Here is a 10,436-nt window from a genome sequence, read left to right as displayed (position 1 = left end):
ACATCACAGTGAAAACACCTCAGTGTCTCCCTGCCCTTGACCCCCATGCCAAGTCCTCCATGCAAATTACCTGGTTAAGATGTGTTCCCAACAAGCAGAAGCTTTGGACGATAGCCTTTGAGAACTCAGAAGCTTGGGGAGCCTTAAGGAATTAAAGTAGATAAAAGGTGTCCAAATTTTACTGCTGAAAGTGTGACCATAGCTGGAGGTCGTGGGAACTAGATATGGCCAGCCCTTGGCACTCAGTCCTTCACAGGGAGACCCAGCCTTGTGGGTCCTGTGCCAGTGCTCACTGGTGCTTGCCTTGGTATGCCCTTCCCATTCTGTTCAGTGGTCCATGGGCTCTACTGGTTGAAGTAAATATGGCCAGCCATTAACTGTAGTTTCTAGAGCAACTGGTAACTCCAGGATCCACACCATGAATTCTGGTGGAGTTAGAGCATGCTGTTTGGAAGCTATGTAGGGAATTCTTAGTAGCCCCTTTAAAAGCCAGTACATGGTGGGTGCCCAATTAATACTTGTTGAATTGAATTAATAAACGAACAACCAAAACTTCTGGGGTTTCCTTAAGACACTGATCACTCCTGCTGGAGCTCCATACTCACTGGGAGCAGAGAGGAGGTAGGGCTTCTTTATGGTTTGCACCCGCACAGTCAGCAGAATCCATTTGAAATAGGCTATTATACAGATATGGCGATGATAGGGAGATAATACAGTATCTCTGTATTAAAGAGATCTCACAGAGGTGGGTGCAGCAGGTCCTCAAAAATGTCTAGCCAAGAGCTGAGAGACATTGGAGAGGGCAGCCTTTCCTTTTGCAATTCTCTTTTGCTCAAACCCCTGGGCTCCACTTGAGGGAAGCAGGCAGAAAGAAGTTAGGAGGGTGTTTAAAGACCTTTTGATGGATGGATTTCTTTAAAAGCAGGAGAACTTACACAGTTTTTAAAACTGTGTAAGACCCTGAGTATCGGGGGTAAACTACTATAAAGCACAGGGTCAGGGACAGTGTCAGAACTTGTACTATTTTTTGACTCAAAATAAACCAGTCCCTTTTAAAAGAAGGAGAGGCAGGGAGGAGAGCCTGTAGGGGGCATCTGAGAAGACCCTCCACTTCTGGCACAAGAGGTTTGGCAAGGGAGAGTTATCCCTGGATTTTGGAGCTCTCACCCTCCCTGAGGCCCGGTGCCTCTTGACCCAGTTGTCCTAGGCTTTTAAAATCTATGTGGGTGTCTCTTGCCCCTTCAGTTCTCTGTTCCTGTTGTCTTTGGTTACTTTCAGCCCATCCCTAGTACCTGCTCTGGTTCCCTACCGGTAGTTGTTGGGGTGGAGGGCAGAGTGTGTGGTCTCTCTTCCTGCATATTCCAGCCCTAATTCCCATCTCATCTCATCTAGCCCTATACAATCTCATTAATGTAGATTAAGATTCCAATTATAGACCAAATGGCATTACTTGAGGTGATGGTAAAAAGGATTAAGGAGGATTTTCATTTTCCTTAGTGTTTGGAAATTTTTTTATGTACCTCTTTTATAAAGTTAAAGAATGAAGATCATATGCAAAGATTTAGCTATAAAGGGTATTCACTGAAGTGTTTAGAATAGTGAAAAAACAGAACCTTAAATACCCAATAATAGGAAAATGATTGAATAAACTATGGAATGGAAGATCATGTAGCCATTAAAATGATGCTCTAAACATATTCTTATTAATGTGACTGGTGTTTATCATATATCAAATGGAAAAGAAGCAGGTTATAAAACAATATGTGCCATATAATAACATTTCCATTTCAAAACTTCTTTTCCAGTAATACAACAAAGTTCTCAAAAGGCTCCCATAGCAGAATATCTACATGCTATATAAAGCAAAACAAGCATACATCTTAAAAAATTCCTCAGTGAGCTTCCAAGAAAATAAAGGTAATCTCTCAAGGGAATCCCCCAAAATGAACAATATATAATAATACAAAACAGAAAGTAAATAGTAAACAGAAACCAATTAACTAGAATCTAGAGCTCTGGGGACCAGGTAGGGATATGGGAGGTTGGGGGAGAATCAGAGAGTAAGCCTAGAGCCTAGGAAGATGGAAGAGCTAAATGTGCGGCACTCTTTTCTTCCCAACATTAGGGTCCTGACAGGGACCGCATTATTAGTGGGAATGAAAAAGTCCACCTGTTTGTGGAGGGTACCAACAAGGATACCTATCTGGACTGCAGCACTACATGTTAGAATTAATTAAAATGCTAGTTCATGTGATTCCTGCTCTTACATGGATCTATGGTTGGGATTTTTATTTTCCCTTTGATCAAATAAACCACAAACTGAAAAATTTAAGCAGCTTAGATTATTAATGCCCCCTGGAGTCCAGAGGAAGCAAACTGAATTCTACTTAGAGGAAAGCATCCTCCATCCAACCTTCTGGACTAAAGTCAGCCAAATAAAAACTCACAAAAATATTTAAACATATAAGGATTCAAATCACGAGGAAGAATCAGCAGGAGCAATGATCAAGAGGTTCAGATCTTAAAGGGCTTCAGAGTTTGGATGAAGAATCTAAAGAAGAAAAACCAGATGAAGAATCTAAAGAAGCTCTTGTGAAATGTTTAAAGAAATAAAAGATGGAATACAAAAAAATAAGCAAGGAGCAAGAGATATAAGAAATGTCCAGGTAGATTTAGGGAAAAAAATAGAATATCAAGAAATTTTAAAAAATTGTATGTAACCACTAAAATTAAAATTGCAATGCATGGTTAAACAAAAGATACAGCTGAAGAGAGAAATGGTGTACTAAAAGATGGATCTGAAGAATTTCTCCAGAATACAGCAAAGAAAGAGAAGCAGATAGAAAAACTAAGAGACAAAGAATGAGGAGGTATAGCAAGTATGAAATTGTATTCTGCGAGGAAGAAGAGAAGAAAGGTGGGAACAAGGCAATGTCTGAGGAGAAAATGCCTGAAAATTTTCAAGAATTGGTGAAGACAAGAATCTACAAATACGGGAAGCACAATTTATGCTAAGAAAGATAAATATAAAGAAATCCACATCTAGCTGCACTTCAGTGAAACTGCAGAACAATGAAGACAAACAATCTCAAAGGCTAGAGAGAAAACACAGATCATCTACAGAGGAACACAAGCAAACCGGTAGCGCACTTCGGGACAGCCACAGTGGAAATCAGAAGACATTGAAACGATTCAAAGTGCTAAAGGAAAGGGGAAAAAAAATCTGTAAATATAGCACTGTATGCCTGGCAAAATTTATTTCAAGAACAAAGGTTATAAAGAAAGACATTTTCAAATAAATAAAAACGGAGTTTAACATCATCTCTCCTAAAGAAATTTCTAAAGGTGTGTACCAAGAAGATATAGAAAACTTACCCCAGGTGGAACATGTGAAATGCAAGAAGGAATATCAATTTTCCAGTAAGTTCAATTACAAAATCAATTAGCATCATATCAAACCTATAGAAATGAAGGGGATGGCTCACTGATATAAAAACAAGAATCTGTTACTAGCAATTCTGTTTCTGGGATATACCCAAAGGAATTGAAAACAGGAACTCAAACAGATATTGTACATCAATGTTTATAGCAGCATTATTTACAATGGCCAAAAGATGGAAACAACCCAAATGTCCATCAGTGGATGATCGGATATACAATATGTGTTATATACATACAATGGAATATTATTCAGCCTTAGAAAGGAATAAAATTTTGACACATGCTACAGTGTGGATGAACCTTGAAGGTATTATGCTAAGTGAATCAACAAGCCATTCATAAAAGTGACAAATATTGTAGGATTCCACTTATATGAGGTACCTAGAATAACCAAATTCACAGACACAGGAAGGAGAATGGTAGTTGCCGGGAGCTGGAAGAGGCCGGAATGGGGAGTTGCTGCTTAATGGGTACAGAGTTTTAGTTTGGGAAGATGAAAAAGTCCTGGAGATGGATGTTAGTGATGGTTGTGCAGCAATATGAATGAACTTAATGCCACTGAACTGTATACATACAAAAGGTCAGAGTGGTAGATCTTACGTTATGCATATTTTACCACACAAAAAAAGACTTGTTAAAAACATGATTCCATGTAATAGGAAGACTATATCTAAATGGGCAAATAGAAAAATGTTTAAAGTAATGGCTGGTGGGTTTGCAAGTGATTTTTCTTTTTATATATTTGTATTTTTATCTGTATTTTCTAACTTTCCTAAAATGAACTCATGAAAGTTACATAGTAATACTGCCTTTCAGTCTCCTCGTTTTCCCCAGCACCAGAAATGCCGCAGCTTCTCTCTTTCACCTGCCTCTACCCTAACCCTGAAATCTACTGTCGGCTGCCCCTCTTGCTTCCTTGCAGCTGTAAATGCAGCCTGGCAGCTCCTTTGATACTTGATTGATGTTTGCCTTTGGTGGTCCAGTGACAGACCTAAACCTGGGAGCGGTGATTTCAGTCAGAGAGGATGTCATGAGCGAAGTGCAACATTCACAGTGAACTTTGGAAGAGGCAAGGAGTCCAGACCGGCTGAGTGGCTTTCCTCCCCTAAGCTTCATTATTATCATCATCATCAACAGTAATAAAAGCTAGTCTTTTTTACACCTGATAGTTCACAAAGTGCTTTTCTGAAAGTCTTCAGAGTCCTGTGAGGTTGGACCTATGGTCAAGTTTTGCAGATGAAGAAATAAAAGGGTCTCATCTTTTGTCAGGATGTGAAAAACAAACAGAGTGATAAGAACCTTTTTTACTGTGGACATGCAGAATCCCTCCTGCGGATGCAAGGCTGTTCCTATTCATCAGGAGAACCCTTATCTCTGCTCCCAGCTGCTGAAAAAGACTCACCAGAAAGGGAAAAGGGACAACTAGGGGCAAATGAACTGTCACTTTCGGGGACTGGGCTGCACTCAGAAAAATCGCTTGGAAAAACAAACCTCAGGGTTTGAGCAGAGAAAAGCTATCGGGAAAATGTTCCACTTGTAAAAGGATCTGTGATATTGTGATTTATAAGAAATATGTATTTGGTCTTCAACCTATTCCTGGCACAGAATACCTGAAATCCTAGGAATTTCCTGTGATGAAACCAAAAAGGTTATTTTGTTATGTTAATGAGGTGACTTTAAGAAAGCCATTAGGTAACCCAAGGATAGAGGGGCTGGCGCTTGAATCAAGTCACCAAAGGCCAGTGATTTATCAATCATCCCTTTGTATGAAGCTTTCATAAAAATCCAAAAGGACAGTGTTCAGAGAGCTTCTGGATTGGTGAACAGGTGGAGGTGCAGGGAGAGTGGCTCACTCAGAGGGCATGAAAGTTCCTGGCCCCTTCCCTCACACTTTACCAAATGCATTTCTTCCATCTGGCTGTTCCTGAGTTACATCCTTTTATAATAAACCAGTCAGCTATTAAGTACATTGTTTCTTCGAGTTCTGTGAGCCCAAGGCAGGGTTTGTCAGAACCTCCAATCTACAGCCAGTTGGTTAGAAGCACAGGCAACAACCTGGACTTGTGATTGGTGTCTTAAATTGGGTATGAAAGGGGAGAGAGTCTTGTGGGACTCAACCGTTAGTCTGTGGGAGCTGATGCTATCTCCAGGTAGATATCAGTCAGAACTGATTTGAATTGTAGGACATCCAGCTGATGCCGCGGAAACCCCCCACCCTGCCCCAACCTGCACCCTGTGTTGAAATTGGGTCCAGAACCATTAGGATTCCCCCTGCTGTGGCCTCTGCTTCTCTTCGCCCTTGAGGTTCTTTTTTGGGGAGCCCTTTGCAGTGCCCAAGGCTTAGAGCTCTTCTCTTTTAGCATTCTAAGCAAGTCAAAAGCCTCTTTCAACTTGTTTTTTGCCTTAGCAAAGCTGAGAGACTGATGCTTCACAAAGAACACCCTGCCCCTAGGGTCACCTGCCTCTGCAAAATGGAATCCCTGCCTCATTTTTCATGCTTCTTTACAGAGCATATTTTTTAATGGTGTCCCATCTGCAGAGCCTAAGTTGCCCATCTGCACCCTGAAGGCAAGGGAGGCTGGGAAGGGTAACTCCTTTCTGTTCTTGGTTAGCATGATGGGACTAAAAGACTGAGTGGCCACCAGTGATGTGTCCGTACATGTACAACAGTGGAGTTCCTCTCTTTGTTTACTGTGTCTAGTTACTGTTGAAGATTGAACTTTGGGTGGTCCCCCAGGCCCTCTCCTTCCAGTGGGGCAGGCTGCTTCTTCAAGTGTCTTCCCTGGTGGAAGTTCTACTTTTTTTCTTTTTTTTTTTAAGGGACTTGAGTATAGCCTAATGGTCCAAGGTATAGGCAATGAGGTCAGGCTACCAGGGGTTGAATTCTGGCTCTGCAAGTTACTAGCTGTTTGACATTTAGAAAATTACTCAACCTCTCTGAGCCTCCCTTAATTATAATATTTACTGGATTGGGTTGCTGTGAGGATGAAATGAAATAAGGCATGAATGAACACAGCACATTTCCAGGCACAAATTACATGCTTAATAAGTGATAGGCATTAACACGATAAACATGTTTCTAATCTGAGGAAGCTTCTAGTTCGCAATTTACTTGTGGCGCAGATTTATGGAGTGGTTAAAAATGATTTAACTACTGCTCATTGAAATAGCTTTGCCTTCTGGTAAATCCAGCCCCACCCTTTCCTCCCAGGGCCCCTTTAATGACTCACCCCTCAGGTATTCTCCCGCTCCTCTCCCAGACTGGAGTCCTGAGGGATTGATTGAGGAAGTCAGTTGTGTTCCGGCCTGTGATCTTGAGGAGAGAAGGCTTTAATGCTGGGTCTCTAGCTTCTCCTTGGCTGAAAGGCACTTGAGTTGTCTCTCTGGCACAAAGGTGCTCAACAATGTTGAGAAGGTTACATTGTTGACCCAAGGCTGGACTTTGGGCCAGAGGAGGCTGCTTTTGGTGCCCCAGGCCACATGTCCTCAGGCCACCTTTGATTTGAGCTGCAGCTGCCATGAATGGTTCCCCAACCCTGACAATGCCCTTTGCAAGAGGCCAGGTCTCTATTTTTCTCCTTCGGTTGACAGAAGCGTGATGAGAAGAGAGGTGAGGTTCTGAGAGCAACCCCCTCCCAGGGAGGATGCCGATCAGCACCCCAGCCTCTGTCCTTTCCAGGGCCAATTCTCAGGTGCGCCCTGTAGTTCTTCGGAGGGTGTCTGGCTGGACTGAACTCCACATCAGTAGCTAGCTCAGTATGTACACATTTACTGGCATTTTCTCCTCCCTGCCTCACATTTTCTGCTCCCTCCCTCCTCATCCCTGGGGCCACCCTCCGGGAAGTCTCAAGTTCTGGTGTCAGGCACTGTTTTCAGGGGAACACAATCCCAGCCCTCTGCCCTGCTTCCTCTTCATTGTTTCTCCGCTGAATGTCTTTATGATTAGGATCCCTCCCTTTCTGGGGGAGGAAAGGGGAAGCGAGGGGAAAGGAAGGGAATAGATGGGAATCTACCTACTGGAATCAACCTACTTCGGAGATGGGGCCTAATTGTATTCCGGCACCTAGGATGTGCCAGGGACTCTCTCACCTGTTAGCGAAGTCAAATTTTAGTGAAACAACAAACCTGTGAGGATTATCAGACCCATTTTATGGATAAAGAAATTGAAGAGACTGTGAGAATTTAAGTAGCTAGGGGAAAATCATAAAACAACTTTGTGGCATAACAGGGTTTTAAACCCAGATCTCTGCTCCTTCAGCTATTTCCCATTATAGGCGAAGTCCTTTGATAGAATCTGAAAGCAGGGCTTTGAACCAAGTAAGACTATTAATTTTTAAAAATGAAATATTTTAACAGCTTCATTGATGTAGAGTTGCCATTCAATAAACTGCACAAATTTAAGGTGTACAATGTGATGAATTTTGATATAAACATATGCCCATGAAACCATCACCACAATTAAGACAGTGAACATATTTATCACACCCAAAAGTTTCCTTGTACTCCTTTTCATCTTTCCTTTGTGCCCTTCTATGCCATTCCTCCTTTTCTGGCAACCACTAATCTGCTTTTTGTCACTTTAGGTTGGTTTTCATTTTCTATTTTATATAAATGGAATCATGTGTTCCTTTTTGTCTGACCTCTTTTGCTCATCATGGTTAGTTTGAGATTCACCCATATTATGTGTATCAACAGCTCATTCCTTTTTTATTGCCTAGTAGTTTTTCATTATACCACCATTTTCTCATCCATCTGCCTGTTCATGGACAATAATTTCTAGCTATTACAAATAAAGATGCTATGAATATTCATATACAAGTCTTTGAATGGACATGTGCCATCATTTCTCTTGGTTAGATAAGTAGGAGTGGGATGGTTCAGTCATACGGTAGGTATATATTTGACTTTTGAAGAAACTGCTGAATGGTTTTCCAGAGTGGTTGTACCATTTATATTCCCACCAGCAAGGTGAGAGTTTTAGTTCTTTATCCTTTCGAATCCTTGCTATGTTCAAATCTTTGATCTAACGACCTAATACTACCTATTCTGATAGGTAACATATTGTAGTTTTACTATCCATTTCCCTAATGACTAATGATATTGAGCCTCTTTTCATATGCTTCCTTGCCAACTGTATTACTTGCCATCTTCTTAGATGAAGTGTTCAGCTTTTTGTATACATTTAATTGATTTTTCTTGTTATTGAGTTTTGACATTTCTTTATGTTTTTCAGTTTTTTTCAGTGGTTTGTGCATTTGACATCATCTACAAGAAATATTTGCCTAATTCAAGGTTGCAGTGATTTTTTTCTTGTTTTCTTCTAAAAGTTTTAGAGTTTAGGTTTTACATTTTTATCTGTTAGTTTGATTTGGTTTTATTCTTTCTTCTTTTTTTATTGGAATGACATTGATATACAATATTATACTGATTTCAAATGTGCAACATAGCAACTTGATAAACATTACTAGATGCTTGCCACAATAACTGTAGTTACCTTATTACCATACCAAGATATTACAGTATTATTGTTATAGTCTCTATGTTGCACTTGTATTCCTATGACTAGCTTATTTTACAATTTGCAGTTTTAACCTCTTTATCCCTTCCACCTATTTCACCCACCTCCTGGCCCCCTCACTATGGTGACCAAGAGTCTGTTTTCTGTATTTATGGGTCTATTTCTTTTTTGTTTGCTTTGTTTTTTAGATTCGACATATAGGTGAAATCATATAGTATTTGTCTTTCTCTGCCTGACTTATTTCACTTAGCATGATACTCTCTAGGTCCAACCATGTTGTCACAAATGGCAAGATGTCCTTTTTTATGGCTGAGTGATATTCCATTGTCTATATATGCCACATCTTCTTTATCCACCTATGTATCAGTGGGTATTTGGGTTGCTTCCATATCTTTGCTATTGTAAATAATTCTGCAGTGAATGTAAGTCTGCACATATCTTTTCCATTTAGTGATTTTGTTTTCTTCAGGTAAATTACCAGAAGTAGAATTGCTGATCATATGGTATTACTATTTTTATTGTATTTTTGTGGAATCTCTGTATTTTTTTCCACAGTGGTATGACCAATATACATTCTCACCAACAGTATAGGAGGGTTCCCTTTTCTCTACATTCACTCTAGCAGTTGTTATTTCTTGTCTTTTGGATAGTAGCCATTCTTTTTTTTTTTTTGTATCTTTAATGAGCATGAGCAACAAGAGTTTACTAGACTACCCCATCATCAAGTCCCCCCCACATACCTCATTACAGTCACTGTCCATCAGAGTAGTAAGATGCTATAGAATCTACTTGTCTTCTCTGTGTTGTACAGCCCTCCCTGTGCCGCCCCTCATTATGTCTGCTAATCTTAATGCCCTTTTTTTTTGGATAGTAGCCATTCTAATTGGTGTGAGGAAGCAATACTTCATTGTGGTTTTGATTTGCATTTCCCTAATGATTCATGATATTGCGCATCTTTTCATGTGTCTTCTGGCCATCTGTGTGTTTCTTTGAAAAAATGTCTATTCAGGTCCTCTGCCCATTTTTTAACTGGATTATTATTTTTTTTGGTGTTTTATGAGTTCTTTATATATTTTGGACATTAACCCCATATTAGATATATTATTTGGAAATATATTCTTCCATATGATAAGTTGTCTTTTTGTTTTGTTGAGGGTTTCCTTGCAGTGCAGAATCTTTTTAGCTTGATGTAGTCCCACTTGTCTGTTTTTGCTTTTGTTTCTTTTGCTTTGGGAGACATATCCAGAAAGAAATTTCTCATGCTGATGTTCATGAGATTATTGCCTAGGTTTTCTTCTAAGAGTTTTACAGTTCTATGTCTTTTATTTAGGTCTTTAATACATTTAGAGTTTACTTTTGTGTATGGTGTAAGACAATGATCTAGTTTAATTCTCTTGCATGTAGCTGTCCAGTTTTCCCAGCACCATTTATTGAAGAGATTATATATTCATGGCTCCTTTGTCATATATTAACTGAC

Source organism: Manis javanica, chromosome 8 (assembly GCF_040802235.1).
Source record: "Manis javanica isolate MJ-LG chromosome 8, MJ_LKY, whole genome shotgun sequence".
In the NCBI taxonomy this organism is placed as follows: domain Eukaryota; kingdom Metazoa; phylum Chordata; class Mammalia; order Pholidota; family Manidae; genus Manis; species Manis javanica.
The sequence above is the reverse complement of the archived record's forward strand: the minus strand, read 5'-3'. Positions refer to the sequence as shown.